We start from the raw sequence: 10087 nt of genomic DNA, 5'->3' as shown, positions 1-10087 counted from the left end.
CACAAATATACACAACCACACAAATACACACAAATACACACAACCACACAAATACACACAACCACATAAATACACGCAAACACACAAATACACGCAACTACACAAATACACACAAACACACACAACCACACAAATACACACAACCACATAAATACACGCAAACACACAAATACACGCAAGCACACAAATACACGCAACTACACAAATACACACAAACACACACAACCACACAAATACACACAAATACATACAACCACACAAATACACACAACCACACAAATACACACAACCACACAAATACACACAACCACACAAATACACACAACCACACAAATACACACACACACACAAATACACACAAATACACACAACCACACAAATACACACAACCACATAAATACACGCAAACACACAAATACACGCAAGCACACAAATACACGCAACCAGACAAATACACACAACTACACAAATACGCACAAATACACGCAACCAGACATATACACACAACCACACAAATACACACAACCACACAAATACACACAACTACACAAATACACACAAATACACACAACCACACAAATACACACAACCACACAAATACACACAACTACACAAATACACACAAACACACACAACCACACAAATACACGCAACCACACAAATACACACAACTACACAAATACACACAAACACACACAACCACACAAATACACACAACCACACAAATACACGCAACCACACAAATACACACAACTACACAAATACACACAAACACACACAACCACACAAACACACACAACCACACAAATACACGCAACCACACAAATACACACAACCACACAAATATCCACGCGCACAAATACACACACCCACACAAATACACACAACCACACAAAACAATCACTCAAATACACGCAACCACACAAATACACACAACCTCACAAATATCCACGCACACAAATACACACAATCACTCAAATACACACAACCACACAAATATCCACGTGCACAAATACACACAACCACACAAATATCCACGAGCACAAATACACACAACCACACAAATACACACAACCTCACAAATATCCACGCACACAAATGCATACAACCACACAAATATCCACGTGCACAAATACACACCACCACACAAATATCCACGCGCGCAAATACACACAACCACACGAACGCATTTGGACAAAACGTGCAGGGCTCATGATGTCAGTTTTTTATTTATTGTACAAAACTATTCCCAACTCCCAAATAATAACATCATCAACGTTGTGTCTGTCTGGGCCCATTTGTTTGTCCGTGTGAGTAGATAGTGTAGCGGTTAGCACGCTGTGCTACGAACCTGGCGACCCAAGTTCGCTCGCGGCCAACACCAGTGGCGAATATCTTAACCGGTCCTGGGCCTCCCCTAGGTCGACTCAGCCTCAAATGAGTACCTGGTGCGGTGTGTAAACATCGCTAATGGGGAGACAAAGGCGGCCGTGCGTGGTGCCGGCCACCCACCCCCTTGCATGCCTTATCGGCCTTCATAGGTGCTCGTTAACAGCACTTGCCCTAACAGAATGTTAAGGCTATACGGGGATATGTGTGTTTGTGTAAGTGTAGGCCCTATCAAAGATCACTTCTGGCAATTAAACAGTCGTGTTTAGATGTTAAAACTCCAAACAGAAACCTTTTGCAAGGAATCATGTCTGCATTAACCATTCATACTTGTGGTGAATATGCAAACAAAACATGCTCTGGTAATATATGCATTGTCCTTGAAACTGACTGTTGTTTATTGTTAAATTTGAATCACAGTTCCTATGATTACTGTTGTTACATTGTTTTCATAGCTTTATTTTGGTGATTTAGAAAACATGGTTAAGACATGTTTCTTGCGGAAGTGTGGAGTTGGCCTGGTAACTTTAATCTAAATTGTCTTATGGTTTTGATTTAATGCTTTCGTGACTGCAGGGATTCATATTCTTGGTACTTTCGGTAAAGTCACGTAGAAGGGAAATAATAAAATAATATAAACATAAAAAAAAATCTCACGACGTTTCGACTGCAACATAAGCAATCATCATCAAGTGTGAAATCCACAGCAAGAAAATTTGAAAAAGTTTTTTTGTGAAATCCACAGCAAGAAACTTTGAAAAAAGTTTTTCCTAATTTTCTTGCTGTGGATTTCATACCTGATGATGATTGCTTGTGTTGCAGTCGAAACGTCGTGAGAATTTTTATTGTTTTATATTAATATTATTTTATTATTTCCCTTCTACGTGACTTTACCGAAAGAACCAATAATATGTCTTATGGTTGTTATTGTTTGACTTGTGATTTTTGCACACAGCGTTGTAATATGGTGGGGTTTTTTTTTACTGGAAGATTTGCTGGTTTATCCAGGATGTTTCTGTTGCGCGTCGTCGCTTTAAGATGTTTTCTGTTCGCATTTTGTTTGTTGCAGATGCACCCGACTCAAGAGCCGCACGGCTCACAGGGCTACACCTAATAAATGAAACTTGAAAGTTTGAAACTTGTTTGAAACTCTAGTCGAAAACAGCTTGAGACTAGGCTCTAAAGTAAGCTCCTCTGGTGTGGACCAATCAGTTTCAAAGACAATGCATTTATTAACAGAGCATCTTTTTGTTTGTATGATCACCACAAGTATGTGTTTGTTAATGCAGACATGATTACTTGCAAAAGGTTTCTGTTTTGGTGTCTTAACATATTAACACGACTGTTTTATTGCCAAAAAAGGTCAAACCAATTATCATACTTTTGTAATGCGGGCGTAAGCGACCTTCCGGATGTGACGTCACGGGGGGTGGAGTCATGTGACGTGGGGGGAAGGTTCGGGTCCTTAAGCGGGTAAACCGGAAGGGGAAGGCAGTCGGGGTGTGAGCGGAAAAGAGTGAGGCCACGGGGGCGAGTGAGAAGAGGGGGGGGCGCCGACGGCCATCGGGAGCCAACCCCGAAGATAAGAGGAAGCTGCGGAGTGGTGTGCAGCTGCAGAGGAGACAGCCAGAAGGGCTGCGTGTTAGAGGCAGCGGTGTGGCTGCCAGGAGGAGCTGCGGAGAGAGAGAGAGAGGGCTGCATGTTAGAGGCAGCAGTGTGGCTGCCAGGAGGAGCTGCGGAGAGAGAGAGAGACAGCAAGAGGCTGTCAGAGCTGCGGAGGGAGAGGAGTTGCAGCGAGTACAGCCAAGGGGGGCTGTGTGAGAGAAACAGCAGCGGAGCTGCTGTTGTGGATCGGGCCGACATTGGAGTCAGCACCGTGGAGAAGCTACAGAGTAAAGACAGCCGTGTGGGTGTACAGCACGAACCGAATAAAGGACACTGAGCCAGACATCGTGGTCCAGTCGTTTATTACACTGGTGTCGGAAGTGCAACGGCATGTCGAAACAAGTGAGGAAGAAAGTTAATCCGGCGCCTGCATCGGCTTCTTCGTCCGACGACGACGAACTCCCTCCAACCACGGATCCTGTTGGGGTGGTGGAGGAGAGCCCGTTTGAGGCGACCACGGGAACGGGAGTGGAGGATGTTGGCGCGGTGGCGGGTCCGTCGACATCATCAGACGCGGATCAACGATGGCAAGCGATGGCGGTACAACTGGAGGCACTTAAGGACGTCCTGGCGCATCTATGCCATCTCGTCACGCCAGGGACGATGGATGATGCAAGTGGTGCTCCGCGGGCCGCCACGTTGCCTGTCCTGCCGCCGCCATTGCCCACGCGGCAAGAGGCCGCCATTTTGCGCGCTCCGTGGCGCCAAACCGCCATCTTGGCCACGCCGCGGGCCGACGCCATTTTGAATTTGCCATCACAACCACCACCATTGGAAGACGGCGGGAAGAGGAGTCGGAGTCGCCACCTTACAACGGTTAAAGAATTTTCCGTCGGTGGGGACTGGAGCGCGTTCGCCTGCCGCTTCTTGGCGGCGGTACGCACAGCAAGATGGACCGATGCGGAGGCTTTGGAGGTGTTGCCGACTCTCCTGGACGACGAATCTGTCCGATTCTTCCGTTCCATAACGACCGATAAGAAGGCAACTTTATGTGGTGTTTTTCAAGAAATGGCCGATGCTTATGAGCCACCAGATGATGCGCATCGGCGATTCGCTCAACGACAACGAGCACCAGAGGAGTCGCCCGTGGCGTTCAGGGGTGCGGTGCTGGAGCTGGCCATGGCAGCTTATCCTGAGACGCCACAGGACCTGCTCGAGCCTCTCATATTAGGGAAAATGTTGGAGCTGTCTCGGGATCTAGGGATCCCCATGCCTGTGTGTGGGCATGAGAAGCTAACTTCCCGGACGGCTGCTAAGTGTCTCGATGCGCAATTCAACCTCCGTCGCTGGAAACAAGTGACGGCGTGGACGGGGGGGCCTGTCAAAGAAGGGGATGCGCTGGGGTGGAACCCTGCGCAGGCTGTCTATGTTCCGGATGACCGGGGCCCTCAACAACTGACGGCCGCCTCCGCTCCATGGACGGGACGCGGCGGGCCGAGACCGCGCGCGGCGCTACCAGAACGGGGCCGTCAGGAGGCGAGGCCTGCGCTTCGGCGCAACGAGGCCGAATGTTTCCGCTGCGGGCGTAGGGGCCACTACGCCAGAGACTGCTGGGCCCGCTTCCCGGCTCCGCCGCAGCAGGAGGCCTCGGCACCGGTCAAGTCGGCTAAAGATCCTCCGAAACAGGCATGTCGGCACGCACCAGACACTCGGCAAGGCTTTACACCTCACCCATCACCGTCGTTGCGCCATCCTAACGTTGGGGTTAAAGCATGCCCTTCGACGGGGCCTTGTCGCTCGGTCACGCAATGGCGCAAGTTGGCACGGAGAGTCGTCGCGGCCGCTACGGGCTCGTCCACTGTGCCGGGGTCTATACAAGGGGTGGACGTACGCATTTTGGTCGACTCCGGCGCGTCTGCGACTATTATTTCGGATGTCATTTTTCATCTGTTGGGCATCCCGCCGGGGGCTGTGCGTCCGGTTTATGGGTCGTGCGTCGCTGCCAACGGGGGTAGCATGGGTATCGTGGGTCAGGTGGATGCTAAGATATCTATTGGGGATGTGTCGGCCTCGGGTGTTGTGTTGATATCGAGATCTTTGGCGGTTCCTTGTTTGTTAGGCACCGATTTTTTGGCTAAGATGCCCATTTTGATCAAAATCAATGAGAATTGTATTGAACTGCCGGGGGGCCGTCAAATCTCGTTTCTGCCGTCGCCCTGGGGGCGACCTGCTTCGGCCGTACAAGTGCAGGCGCTGTCCGTCGCATCTGTGGACATCCCACCTGGTACACAGATGCTTATACCCTTGCGGTATCGGAAGCCTCTGCCTGATCGGCTAGGAGCAGTAGGGGTCTTGTTGTCACCGTCCGCCGCGATAACAACCGGGTTGGCGTTAGTGGGGGCACAGACCATCGTCCGGCCGGATCAATTACCGGTTTTACAGGTGCTTAATGCGGGGGGAGAAAACGTCCGTGTCCCGGCCGGTACGGTTGTGGCACATGCCACTACGGCGTTTGCGACCCATGATTGTCCACATAGCCGGGGAGTTGTTGCTGGGGTTTCCGAGCCAAGGAGTTCGGATGATCGTTGGGTTGCTCATTTATGTGACGAAAATTCTTCCCTGTCCATGGAGCAACGTGGTGCGCTGCGTAAATTGTTGTTGACATATTCCGATGTGTTCAGCTCCGATGATTTGGATTTGGGCCGCACTTCGTTGCTTTACCATCACATTGAGACGGGCGATGCTGCCCCTATTCGATTAAATTCGCATCGGATGAGTCCTGCGGAGCGAGAACACGTACGGGGGGCAGTGGAAGACATGTTGGCTGCGGACATTATATCGCCATCTAACAGCCCATGGGGCGCTCCAGTCGTCTTGGTTAAGAAGAAGGATGGCAAATTGCGATTTTGTGTTGATTTCCGCAAATTGAATAAGATATCGGTGGCAGATGCGTACCTCCTGCCGCGTATGGATGACTCCCTCGACGCATTGTCGGGGGCTAAGTTCTTTTCCACACTGGACCTCTCTTCGGGATTTTGGCAGCTTCCCCTTGACGAGTCCTCACGGGAGAAAACCGCATTCCGTACGCCGCAGGGGTTATTTCAATTCAACTGTCTCCCGATGGGATTGAATGCGGCCCCTACTACATTTCAAAGATTGATGGAGCTCGTTTTGACGGGGTTGCAGTGGGAGACATGTCTTATATATTTGGACGATATCATTGTCTTCAGCCGCACATTTGATGAACATTTGACGCGGCTGGAGACAGTGTTCACGAGGATGCGTTCTGCCAAATTGAAATTCAAACCAAAGAAATGTCACCTACTGCAACGGTCCGTCCGCTATTTGGGGCACATTGTGAGTGCTGAGGGAGTGTCCACGGATCCGGAAAAGACGGCGTGCGTCCGGGATTGGCCGACTCCGGCCACCGTGGGGGATGTTCGGCGGTTTTTGGGATTTGCCTCGTATTACCGAAGATTTGTGCCGGGTTTTGCGACGATTGCGAGGCCCTTGCATCTCCTTACGGGTAAAGGACGGAAGTTTGTTTGGGGACAGCCGGAGGAGGCGGCCTTTCGGAGTCTGCGTGATCTATTGGCCACGGCCCCAACATTGGATTATCCCGATTTCGATCACCCATTCATTCTTGATACGGACGCGAGTGACACAGGTATTGGGGCGGTGTTATCACAGTCTAAAGGGGGTGTAGAGCGTGTCGTGGCGTATGGTAGCCGAGTCTTGTCTCCTGCGGAAACCCGCTACTGTGTCACTCGCAGAGAACTATTGGCGGTTGTTTTTTTCCTACGGCAATTTCGACCATACCTCTACGGTCGTTCTTTTATTGTGCGTACGGATCATGCGGCCTTGCAATATGCCCTTAAAATTGACCAGCCATCCGGACAGTTGGCACGTTGGTTGGACACGCTACAGGAATTTTCCTTCCAAATTCAACATCGGAAGGGAGTGCGCCATGCGAACGCTGACGCACTTTCCAGATTACCGCGGCGCGCCCCTTGTAAATGTGAGTCGGGGACGCATAGGTGTTCGCCGATTCCAAACCCCCCTCAGCCGCTTACGTTGGCCGTCGAGAAGTCGGACACTCCGATGGAACTGGGACCGGCTGACGGGGTTTTGAATCTGCCGCGGTCTGTCTGGATCCGGGAACAGATGATGGATGAGTCATTGGTGTCCTTGCGGAAGCGGTCTGCTAAGGACAATGGGAGTCCGAGTACGGCTGTGGGGCCGCAAACCGCTCTCCGAGATGGTCTGCTTATGTGGCGGGAGGGGTTCCAGGAACGTTGGCGCCTGGTGGTACCAACGTCCTTGCGATTCGAGTTGATTAGAACCCTCCATTGTGACACTCTCTTACATTTAGGGGTGCAGAAGACCTTGTTGACGTTGCAACGTCATTATTTTTGGCACGGCATGGCGACAGATGTCGTAGGGCACGTGCGCGCGTGCCCTGCGTGTGCACGACGTAAGCCGCCGAAACATCCTTACGTGCCGCCTCTCCAGTCGATTCAGGTGTCTCGAGTCAATGAATTGGTGGCACTGGACATATTGGGACCTTTTCCACCATCGGCGAGGGGTAATAAATATTTGCTGGTAGGGGTTGAGTACCTCTCCCGTTGGCCGATGGCCTGGCCGTTGCCCGATCAGTCGGCCGCGGCCATTACCGACGCCTTTTTGTTTGGGTATATTATGGATAAGGGGGCGCCTGAGAGACTCCTCACGGACCAGGGCAGGAATTTCTCTTCTAAATTATTGGCGGAAGTGTGCGCGGGCCTTGGGACTAAGAAAGTACGGACATCCCCATACCATCCGCAGACGGATGGTATGGTTGAACGGCTGAACAGGACATTGTCTGCCATGCTTTGCCATACCGTGAGTGAACAACAATCAGATTGGGATCTGCACATCCCCGGGGTGCTTTCGGCGTACAGGATGACGCCTCATGCGGCTACAGGATATTCGCCGTTTTACCTTATGTATGGTCGGGAAAACGTGCCGCCGGTGGATGTGCAATTGGGAACTGGGGTGAAGGGACCTCGTAAACCACTTCCTGAATACATTCAGGACACGGTTCGCCGAGTCACGGAGGCGCGGGAGAATGCCCGCGTGGCTACGGCCAAAGCCCAGGCCCGGAACGAGCGATATGCGCGACGGTCTGAGGGGGAGTGCCCTTGGAAGGTTGGGGACCTAGCCTGGCTTCATTGTCCACAGGTACGTCCGGGGACCTCGCCGAAATTGCACAAACCCTGGCATGGTCCCGTACGCCTCATTGCGGTTCCCAACCCACAGTCAGCACGCGTCCAGATTGGGTCTCGTCGCTGGGTTGTGCATACGTCGCGCTTGAAACCATATGTTGCTCCCTTACATGATGCGTCATCCCCCAATGTTGCCTTGCCGGGGTCTGTTGCTGCTGACTCTCCCCTGCCTGCGTCCATTGATCTTGCTAGAGCGCCTGTCGTACCTGTTCCAGACAGGCCGGCCGTGACATTGCGGGGGACGAGGGGCCCTGCTCGGAGGACGCCTGCCAGGTCTGCGGGACCTTCGAGCCCTGCAGCCCTTCCGACCCAGCTGCGGGCACGGTCACAGGACAAGCCCAAGACTAACTCTTTAGAGACACGGGACGGCGGTGGACTTCCAGCTGCGACAGGGGGATTACCCCCTGTCATTCCTCGACTTTCATCGCGTTCCCGTTCTGCGAGTGGGCCGCCGACCGTCCGGGACGGGCCGGCGACCCGCACACGTTCCAAATCGCTTACGTTTCGTTGATTGTTGTTGTCTTGTTATTTTTTTCTTACAGTTGTATTTATTGCATGCTTTTTGTACGTTCGTTGATGTTAATTGCGTTGTTGTTGTTGTTCTTGCTGTTACATTGTATGCTTAGTGTCCTTTAGGGGGGGAAGCTCGGTTCGCCGCATTACGATTTGCTATTGGTCAGCCGAGGTCGGCTGGGATTTTTCTACGGGGGAGGGTGGTGTAATGCGGGCGTAAGCGACCTTCCGGATGTGACGTCACGGGGGGTGGAGTCATGTGACGTGGGGGGAAGGTTCGGGTCCTTAAGCGGGTAAACCGGAAGGGGAAGGCAGTCGGGGTGTGAGCGGAAAAGAGTGAGGCCACGGGGGCGAGTGAGAAGAGGGGGGGGCGCCGACGGCCATCGGGAGCCAACCCCGAAGATAAGAGGAAGCTGCGGAGTGGTGTGCAGCTGCAGAGGAGACAGCCAGAAGGGCTGCGTGTTAGAGGCAGCGGTGTGGCTGCCAGGAGGAGCTGCGGAGAGAGAGAGAGAGAGGGCTGCATGTTAGAGGCAGCAGTGTGGCTGCCAGGAGGAGCTGCGGAGAGAGAGAGAGACAGCAAGAGGCTGTCAGAGCTGCGGAGGGAGAGGAGTTGCAGCGAGTACAGCCAAGGGGGGCTGTGTGAGAGAAACAGCAGCGGAGCTGCTGTTGTGGATCGGGCCGACATTGGAGTCAGCACCGTGGAGAAGCTACAGAGTAAAGACAGCCGTGTGGGTGTACAGCACGAACCGAATAAAGGACACTGAGCCAGACATCGTGGTCCAGTCGTTTATTACACTTTGATACTGGCAGGAAAGATCGGATGATATACATCACTTAATTAATTACCTCGGAAACCCCTCGCTGATGCTCAAGGCTTAATTTCAAAAGAGGGTCCTCGCGACAAAGGGGAACATTTCACCGAGCCGCTAGCACGTGGTTCGCGGCACCGACTCCGGCGGCCGCCCTAGTTAATGATGCGGGTGCATTCACCGTCGACGAGCGCCGTCTGCTTCACGGTAGACGCTCGAGATCGCGTGACGTCATTCGAAAGCGAGTAAGACTCTCCCTTGCCGGCGTCACTGTTCGCATAGTCCAATGTTTGAAAATATACACCGCAATTCTAGATTTGAAGCTTTCGTGACTGCAAGGATTCATACTCTTTGGTTTTTTCGGTAAAGTCACGTAGGTGAAATTTTAAATTAAATAAATGAAAACAACTGAATTAAATCACGACGTTTCGGAAGCAACACAAGCCTCCGTCTTCACTGTGGTGATTTTGCTGTGGCGTGTTCCACCTGAAAATGGAGGCTTGTGTT

Source organism: Lampetra planeri, chromosome 27 (genome assembly GCF_965212315.1).
Source record: "Lampetra planeri chromosome 27, kcLamPlan1.2.h2, whole genome shotgun sequence".
Lineage (NCBI taxonomy): Eukaryota > Metazoa > Chordata > Hyperoartia > Petromyzontiformes > Petromyzontidae > Lampetra > Lampetra planeri.
The sequence above is the reverse complement of the archived record's forward strand: the minus strand, read 5'-3'. Positions refer to the sequence as shown.